This window comes from Sapajus apella, unplaced genomic scaffold (assembly GCF_009761245.1).
Source record: "Sapajus apella isolate SASKATOON/1434 unplaced genomic scaffold, GSC_monkey_1.0 scaffold2, whole genome shotgun sequence".
Taxonomy (NCBI): domain Eukaryota; kingdom Metazoa; phylum Chordata; class Mammalia; order Primates; family Cebidae; genus Sapajus; species Sapajus apella.
The window spans coordinates 49,747,171-49,757,311 of NW_022436942.1; positions in this window are offsets into that span (position 1 = coordinate 49,747,171).

Consider the following 10,141-nt stretch of genomic DNA (forward strand, 5'->3'; position numbering starts at 1 on the left):
AGGTGGAGGTGTATGTGAGATGAGGTTTCATTTTTCACACTCCCATCTGCCATTTGCCAGCTGAATGCCAGATACCAATCCTCTCAGGGAAGGTAGAGCCACAAGATGGAAGGAGTCTGGACCCCTGCATCACCACAGGAGGGCAAGTTGCATATCAACCAATATCCATATTGGACCTGTTTATTGTATTAAATCACCAGGGGGTAGATTTTTTTTTTCCCTAAAACATCTGGTGTCATAACTAGAACTTATTTTCATTTAGTTTCTTATTAAGATGGTGGAAAAAATCAAATCAGTTGTTTGTAACTTCCCAATGTTTCTGAAAAGTATCTCAAAATAAGACACAATAAGGAACTAGATGTGGGAAAACTCCCACCATTTTGAGTTGCCTTTTCACAAGAAACACAAATTGAGTACCTCATCCTGCATGACGGTGTCATTTTTGGGGAATTTGTTATGTGTTTATAAGAAACCACATGGGGTGGAATTTCAAGAAATACTTCATGTTGCTTGCACATCGCATCCTGAACATGTTCACAAATCTTTTTGTAATAATGAGTCAATGCCAAAGGATGAATTTCTTAGGGCCATCTCACACTTTACACTCACCCTTCTCTTCAGTCCAGAAAGCATGGATACTATTTAGATTTAGGTATTAGGGAACCATAGCATGGAATAGAAAAATTTAACACAGATGCCCTGTGTCACTACCTACCAGCCCACTGGATATATCCCTTCAAAGCTATTCCCTCCTGGCCATCTCTCTCTTTACAACCTCTACTTTGCCATGTTGTTCATATTACTGGAGACAGATCTCATATGCAGGACTAACATTTCCCGTATCTTGTCTTTTCTTATCTAAATTAATATAAAATAACCTATTTACATACAATGAGTTATGACAGATGTATACACTTGTGAAACTAATAATTTGTATGGAACTTTACCATCATCACCTAAAATTTTCTCTTTCCCCTTTGCAGTTCATATCTCCCTTGGCCCTCTTTTAATTACTATTCCATTTTATGAATAAACTACTTCATAAAATAATTTAATTCATCTGTGAATGGACACTTGAGTTGTTTTTAGTTTGGGGTTATTACAAATAAAACTCCTATGAAGATTTATGCTCAAGTTGTCTTAGTGTGGATATGTGTTGTCTATGAAAAATACTTTTAAGTGGAATAATTGGGTCATATGGAAGTTGTACATTTAACTTACAGTAATTATCAAAAATGATTTTTAAGTGCCTCTAATATTATACCTTGTCACCACAATATATGAGAGCTCTGGTTGCTCCAAATTATTTTAAAGACTTTGTATTAGGAGTTTTAAATTTTAGCCATTTTCATAGGTACATAGTAATGTCTTACTATGGTTTTAATTAACATTCCCCTAATGAGTATTGGTATTTATTTTATGTGGTTTTTGAATATTTATATATATATTTTAAGTTTTATTTATAATTTTTGTAGGTGCATAGTAGGTGTATATATTTATGGGGTACATGAGATGTTTTGATATAGCAATGCCTATGAAATAAGCAATCATAAATCCCCTCAAGCATTTATCCATGAAGCTGCAAACAATTCATTTATACTCTGTAAGTTCTTTTAAAATTTGCAGTGAAGTTATTATTGACTATAGTCGCCCTGTTGTGCTGTCATATAGTAGGAGTTATTCATTCTTGCTATTTTGTTTTATATCCATTAACCTTCCCTACATCATCCCCAACCTCCCTGACCTTCCCAGCCTCTGAGAATCATCCTTGTACTCTCTATGTCCATTGATTAAATTGTTTTGATTTTTAGATCCCACACGTAAGTGAGAACATGGAATTGTCTTTCCGTGCCTGGTTTATTTCACTTAATGTAATGATCTCCAGTTCTATCTATGTTGTTGCAAATGACTGGATCTCATTATTTTTTGCAGCTAAATAGTACTCCATTGTGTATATATACCACATTTTCTTTATCCATTCATCTGTTGATAGACACTTAGTTGCCTCCAAATCTAAACTATTGAAAGCAGTGCTGCAACACATGTAAGAGTGCAGATATCTCTTTGATATACTGATTTTTTTCTTTTGGGTATATATCCAAAATAAATTAATCGAATATTAGAAATAGGAATGCTTTTGCACTGTTGGTCAGAGTGCAAATTAGTTCAACCACTGTGGAAAACTGTGACAATTCCTCAAGGATCTAGAACCAGAAATACCATTTGACTCAGCAATCCATTTACTGGTATATCCTAAAGGATTGTAAATCATTCTACTATAAAGATACATGCACACATATGTTTATTGTAGCACTATTCACAATAGCAAAAACTTGGAACCAACCCAAATGCCCATCAATTTTAGACTAGATAAAGAAAATGTGGCACATATATGCCATGGAATGCTATGCAGCCATAAAAAAGGAGGAATTCATGTCCTTTGCAGGGACATGGATGAAGCTGGAAGTCATCATTCTCAGCAAACAAACACAGGAACAGAAAAGCAAGCACTGCATGTTCTCGCTCATAAGTGGGAGCTGAACAGTGAGAACATATGGACACAGGGAGGAGAACATCATACACTGGGGCCTGTAGGGGGGTGGGGGCTAAAGGAGGGACAGCATTAGGAAAATTACGTAAGGTAGATGATGGGTTGATGGGTGCAGTAAAGCACCATGGCACATGTATACCTATGTAACAAACCTGCACATTCTGCACATGTATCCCAGAACTTAAAGAATAATACAACTAAATTAAAATAATAAAAATTTATATATATATATATGTCTTCTCTTTTATGAAGTGGATATTCAATAATTTGCTCATTTTCAAATGCTAATTGATCTTATTAAACTTTGAAATTGTACAAACACACACATACACACACACACACATAAACACATACACATAGACACTCTGGATAGAAATCCTTTGTTAAATATATGTAGTGTAAACATTTTCTTTCAGTCTGTTGCTCTCTTTCATTTTTCTTGAGATATCTTTTGAAGAGCAAAGAATTTTAATTTGATAAGGTTTAATGTATCACTTTTTACATAATAGTTTATGCTTTTTGTATCTTATCTAAAAACTGTACATATCTCAACCTTGCAAAGATTTTCTCCAATGTTTTCTTTAAGAATTTTTTGAATTTTAGCTTTTAATTACACTTACACATTTTGGGTTAATTTGTATATGTAATATTAATATAAGGTAATAGTCAATGTGGATTTCCCATACCAATATCCAGTTGTCCAGCACCACTTGCTGAAGGGGTTTCCTTTCCTAATTGAATTGACTTGTTATTTTGTTGAAAATCATTTGATTGTTTATGGGTGGGCTCATTTCTGCACTGTTTTCCATTCAGTTGATATTTGTGTCTTTCATTTTGCTAATACTACTATATCTTCATGGAAAGACTTAAAAGTGTAAGTCATCAATTTTTCCTCTTTATAAAGGGCATTGTATCCATTAGATTGTTTTAATTTTCATAAAATCTTTAGAATTAGCTTATTAATTTCTATATAAAGACTATGTAAAATTATGATTAGAATTATGATAAGCTATATGTCAGTTATCAATACTGAATCTTTAAATTATGTGTATGGTACATGTGTCAATTTTTCAGGTCTTCTTTAATTTCAATTAGAAATATTCTATATATTTTAACATATATATTACACATATCTCTTGTTAAATTTATTCACATCATTTTTTTGAATTCAGGATAAATTTTTTAAAATTTTCCAGTTTTTTGCTATTAGTAAATAAAAATTAAACTGATTGCTGTACACTAACATTGCATCCTCTGACCATGCTAAATTCATTTATTAAGCTAGTAGGTATTTTTTATTCATTTATTTTTGATGGACATGTACATATCATTTTCAAGTGAACATCATTTTATGTTTTTTCTTTCCAATTTTCATTTCTTTTTTCTACTGTACTGTCTAGTACTTTCTATCCAATGTCTAACAGAAATGGTAACCACAACCATTCTTGCTTTTTCCTGATCTTAGGGGAAAGGCATTCTGTCTTTCCCTATTTACAAGCAGTATCTCAGTTAATGGCCTTAAACAACTTCAGTGGTAGGGACCTTAATCTTGTTTCTCATTTGGATATGCCTATTGTCTCACAGCTTGTGAACACCAAAACAAAGACTACACAAGGTCAGGTTGACCATAGGCTTTTATTCTCTTTTTGTTTAATCGTTATTTTTATAGATTTATGGAGTTACATGGATACATTGCATAATGGTGGAGTTTGGGCCTCTATATGCCTATCACCTGAAGAGTGAACATTATACTCAATAGGTAAGTTTTAAAACTTCATACCTCTCCCATTCTTACTACTTTTGGAGTCCCTATTACCTATGACTTCACTGTGTGTGTCCATGTGTACTCATTATTTAGCTCTCACTTCTAAGAGAGAACATGTATTATTTGATTTTCTAATATATTTTATTTAGTATAATGGCCTCCAGCTCCATCCATGTTGCTGAAAAATACATGATTTTTATTCTGTTTTATGGTTGCATAGTATTCTATAGTGTATATACACCATATTTTATTTATCCAACTATCCATTAATAGACACTTAGGTCGATTCTGTGTATTTGCTACTGTGAATAATCTACAATAAACATACAAGTGCAGGTGGCATTTTGGTATAATAATGAAGACCAGTCCTTTTAATTAAACCAGATGAAAATAAAGAAAAAAAGAATTTAAAGAAATGAACAAAGATTTCTGGAAATATAGGATTATGTGAAGCATCCACACCTAAAAGTTACAGGCATTACTGAGGGAGAAGAAGAAAAAGTAAAAGGCTTAGAAAATGTACATAATGAAAAATTTCAGGAAGACGTTCCTGGCATAACAATAGAATTAGACATCCAGATACAAGAAGCTCAAAAAACACCTGGAAGATTCTCAGCAAGACAAATCTCATCAAAGTATATAAACATCAAACTATCCCAAGTCAATATGAAGGAAAAGAAAAGCAGAGAGAAGCATCTAATCATTTCTAAAGAAAATCCCATCAGACTAACAATGACCCTCTCAGCAGAAACTTTACAAAGCAGTAGAGATTTGGAGGCTATTTTTAGCTTTCTTAAAGAAAAAAGAATGCCAACCAAGAATTTTATATCCTGCTAAGCTGAGCTTCATAAATGAAGAGTTAAAGTTTTTCCCAGGCAAGCTGGTAAGGGAATGTTTTACCCCTAGACTGGTCCAAGAAGAAATGCTCAAAGGAGTTCTAAATATGGAAACAAAGGAGCAATGCTTGCCATCATAAAAGCACATGATAATATAGGACTTACAGACACTATGAAGTGATCACACAATTGAGACTACAAAGCAGCTAGGTAACATTATGACAGGAGCAAAACCTTGCAGGCTTTTATTCTTAATGCCTGCTCTGCACGGCCTCAAGAGAAGCTGGGCCAGAGTCTGCAGCTGAATTTCAGTCCTACACCCAGGCTGCCTGCAACAGGATTAGACCCCCCCCACCCCCGACATATTCTCTCTCAGCTTTGAGACCTGGTCTGTGCTAGACACATAGCTGAAGCTCATTCCAGAAATCGCCTTTGCCAAGCCAGAGCTGCGTTTTATGACCCATTCATCCGGCAAGGGTATGGCTCTGTGCATGGTGGGGGATGGAAGGCATAAATGGGAGAGGGAGTGAGGGAGTGAAGGGGCAGAGGACATGGCACTAAGAACATGGAGCCACTAAAAGAAATCTTTTTCTTCCCTAACTTTGTTAGTTCCTCAACTCTGTTTCCCCTGAATAATGGATTAAGCCTGTGTCTAATCTCATAGGGCAATTCACTTACTAATCAAAACTTTTTATTTATTCCTTGTCTCTTTTTCTTATCATAATATAACCCTATCTCACTGTTGATTGTGAAACAGCAATGAGGTTGTATCAGTGAATACATTAATAAACCAAAAGCTGCCATATAAATGAAAAGTAACTGTCATTGTTATTATTGGTACTGAAAGAAACCCTGAGAATGTACACAAAACTGAAATCATTTTGTTATTTCTGAGTGTCACAAAGGACCAAGGTTAAGGTGCCATAGAAACCTATAGCAAGATTGCTTTTACATTATTACATGATTTTCACCTTTTGCAGACTACACCAAAGGCGATCCTTCTGGAAAAGGAATTTAAAAGTGGATGTTAGTATCTGGGAAAAAATGTAGGCTCTGTGACTATGACCGCAGTTTTTAAACCTGGACTAAATTGTACAACCCATTCATGAGTAATTAGAGTTTTGCACTAACTTTCCCTTTCAAAAAACTACTAACTCTGCTACTCTAGCATTTCTCTTAGGTAGATATATCTCTAGTATACTTCAATAAAAGTCACTGAAGCGAGGAAGGAAGAATTTTTTTTCAATTTATCTTTCCATCCAGATGGTGTGAAAAGAAGAATCATCTTAATCAAAATAACAGCACCCAGAAACATCTGGTTCCATAAGCTTTGTTTATCATTTCCTGAACCTCAGTAAAAGCTTTGTCTTGTGATTTGTAGGTGGCCTGGTATTTCTTACAGTGTTCCAGATGTTTTTCCTGAAGTCAGGACAGCCACAGGAAATTTGTTTAACATTATAATTTTTAATCATGAACGGGTATGCAATACTTTTGACTTTCATTTCCTTTCAGAACCTTCTCAGATATTGTCTTTTTATTTCATTTTAAAGCTTATTGAAATATCTCACTTTCACATTCCAAAGTTATCTATTAGAGGGAAAAAAATATACATTTTTTGTTTCTATTTTCTCTAGACCTAGCAGAGTTCCTGTCATAAGTCATCAATAAATATGTGAATTCGTTTAGTAAATGAATAAATGGTTAAATTAAAATTTTATTTACTCTCATATAAACATGTTAAGATTGCAGGATGATAAAGACACACATACACATTCCTGATTTTATAAAAAGAGGGGGAAAGGTAAATTATTTCAAAGTTTTTTTTCACATCAATGCCAGACCAAGTGGCAATATGGTTGCTTTATAAACTAGTCATCAATATAAATATTTACAGAATTATATGGAGCCATTTTATGCTATGATTCGACGTAAAAATGGCCTTTGCTATAAAATTTGTAAGTGTTTTTATGATTTTCTAGTTAAACATGAAGGTATAATGCTGAGGCTCACTGAGACCTCCTGCAGTTTCAGGAATATGCTTTCTTTATGCTATAAGACTGTTTATAACTGTCAAACCACCAGCAAGTTATCAACTCACATTGAAAATAGGCACCAAGCCACACTTTTGCTAATGTGAACTCTTGAAGAAAACAGAAACTAGACTGTTTTTATAATTTTTAAACTCATAAGTCAAAACACAGGGATTTTTTAAAAAACACAAAAAAACAATAATTTCTTTCTCAAGAGGTTTTTTTCTTTCCTTGGTGGTGTTCAAGCAAGAACTGTTTTGGAAATGCTGACAGGATCATAGCAAAGGCATCCAGAAGGAAACATATAATATGTTTATTTATCTTAGAAACCACAGAACATTGCAAAAGGCCAAATTGGCCCTGTAAAATGTGTTACTAACATGTACAGTATGATAGCTTAGTTTGGATAAAGTCAAGTCATTTCTGTGCTGATAAAGAAGGACCACAATCTATATTCTGGCATTTCTAGAATTTATGTCTACAGCTCAACCCTTTCCCTTGAACTCTAAAATTCTAGGTCTAAATCCTCCTCGACACCTCCATATGGAAGTTGAATATGCATCTCAGAAAGAACAGATTCAAAACCAGACATTTGACTCTCAGTTCTTCCAACTCAACCTCCCAGTCATTCCCATCTCAGTAAATGGTGACTTCATCCTTCCAGTGGCCCAGGCCAAAATTTCTGAAGTCATCTCTGTCTTTTCTCTTTCTTTCTCATGTCCCATCTGATCATTCAGCCATCCGTGGCCTCTCTGCCATCAAAACAAACCCATATTTTGATCCCTTCTCAACAATTTTTCTACTATTACCCAGATCAAAGTCTTCATCATCTCTCACCTGATTATTGCACTAGCATCCTAAATATTTCCTTTTGACCTATTCTGGTTACCTTACAGTCTATACACACAAAAGGATCCCCTCAAAGACAGTTGGATCAAGTCACTTCCCTGATGAGACCCCTCTAATAGCTCCCTGTCTTACTCAGAGTAAAAGCTTATCTTTACAATGGCCTAAAAAGTCCTACAAGATGCAGTTGTCATTACCTTTCTGACCTTGTATCATATATTGTCTCTCCTTGCTCACTTTATTCTGTTCATGTTTGTCCTCTCTGCTCTTACTGGCACCTGTCATGTATTTTCCAAATTTAGGGCCCCTTTTCTTGGCTTGCTCCCTTCCAGTTCTTCACCTCCCTGCTCAAATATCACTCCTGATAAGGTCTTTTTCCAACCATCCTATATAAAATAACAAGTCCCACCCCCTTCTCATCCCTTATTCCCCAGTTCTGCTTGAAATTCCTCCACTTTAATTGTCATATCCTGGAATGTCTCCTCCTGCTGCAACATCTGCCGTAGGGGGCAAGATATTATTCATTGCTGTGTCTCTGCCACTAACACTGTCGAGCACACAGTAGGTTGTTAATAAATATGGGCTGAATAAATGAAGTAATGTGTGCTAGTAGGTATATCTGATCAAGACAGAAAAGTTGGATTATTCTGATATTTTTGAGTATATTTAAACATTGATTTGTGTTTCTATTCTTGTTCCTGATGGCTTGGAAGCATTCATTCAGCCCTACAGTCCCTACAGAATGTGTGGTCTGGGAGGGCTCTCCTTACCTCCAATGCCTAAGTGATTGTTGGGAGTCATAATACTCAGGAGGCAACCCACCCAGTGCTTTTCTCCTTATCTTATACTGACTGGGGTGGGGTGCGCATATGGCCTTTCTCTTGGCTCAAAATTATTCAACTTCATTGAAGGCTGTTTTACTTTCCTGAATGATTATGGTTGTACGTGGTTTTAATAAGTTGAGTGTTCTCCCTTTCTTGATTTTACTTTGTTTTCGACTATTATACTTTGTAGTGTGAAATTGACAGTCTGTCACAGACCTGTAATTTGAAGTAATTGTGACAGATGGTGTGCTTGAAGACATAAACAAATTCACCAAAAGGAATGTTTAAGCAATACGTGTGGGAATTTAAAAGTGAGCAGCAAAAAAATCAAGAGTGAAATGACTGCAAAGTCGACTCAGCAACCTCGAATGTCTGTGCTGCAGGAGAGTGTGAAGGACAATGAAGCCTCATGAAGAGTTTTGTGTGTGAAGGGGCAGTCTTGGACTGGGACTGCCTGAAACTTTGGATGAATGAGAAATGACTGTATCAAACATTTTTAGTTTACTTGAGGGATTAGGCATTTCTTCCTTTGTGTAAAGATAAGATTATGATATCCTGCAGCTGCCTCTGCAATAAAATTGTGGAATAAAATGGTTTCTCAGAAGACTGTTATGGAGAAGGGGAAAGGAAAATAATAAAGATAATGGTGATGATTCAGACAAATGAATGAGCAGAAGAGGAGATCCAAGTTATCCCTAAGTTATGTCGTGAGAATGACATAGTAACATTTATTGCCAGATCAAGGTCATTGAAGAGATATGCTGTAAAAGAACATGAATACTGTGCTCTGGAAAATCTGGATCACTTGAATAAACTAAGATGGCAGTCCCTAAGACAGAAAGTGGCATGGCCAAGGCTAGCATAAATGTACAACAGAGGTTTTTCCAACCAGGAGGGGTCAGAGATAAATTCATAGTTTTCAGTCTTTTATGTTAACCACACATGATCGAACAACAGTTTTAATAAAAATAAAAACACAAAAATAATTAAACATTTAATAAAGAAAAAAGAAAGTGGATATTAATGATTAAGTTGTGTCTCCTCCCAGAAGCTATGTCCAAGATTGAATCCCCAACACCTGTGAATGTGACTTTGTTTGGAAATAGAGTCTTTGCAGATATAATCAAGTTGAGTTCATACTAAATTAGGGTGAGCCCTAATCCAATATAACTCATGTCCATAGAGGAAGAAGAGAAAAGACACAAATACACGAGAGAGAAGGCCACGTGAAGATGAAGATAAAGGCAGAAATAAAAAAGATAAATATATATATATATATATATATATAT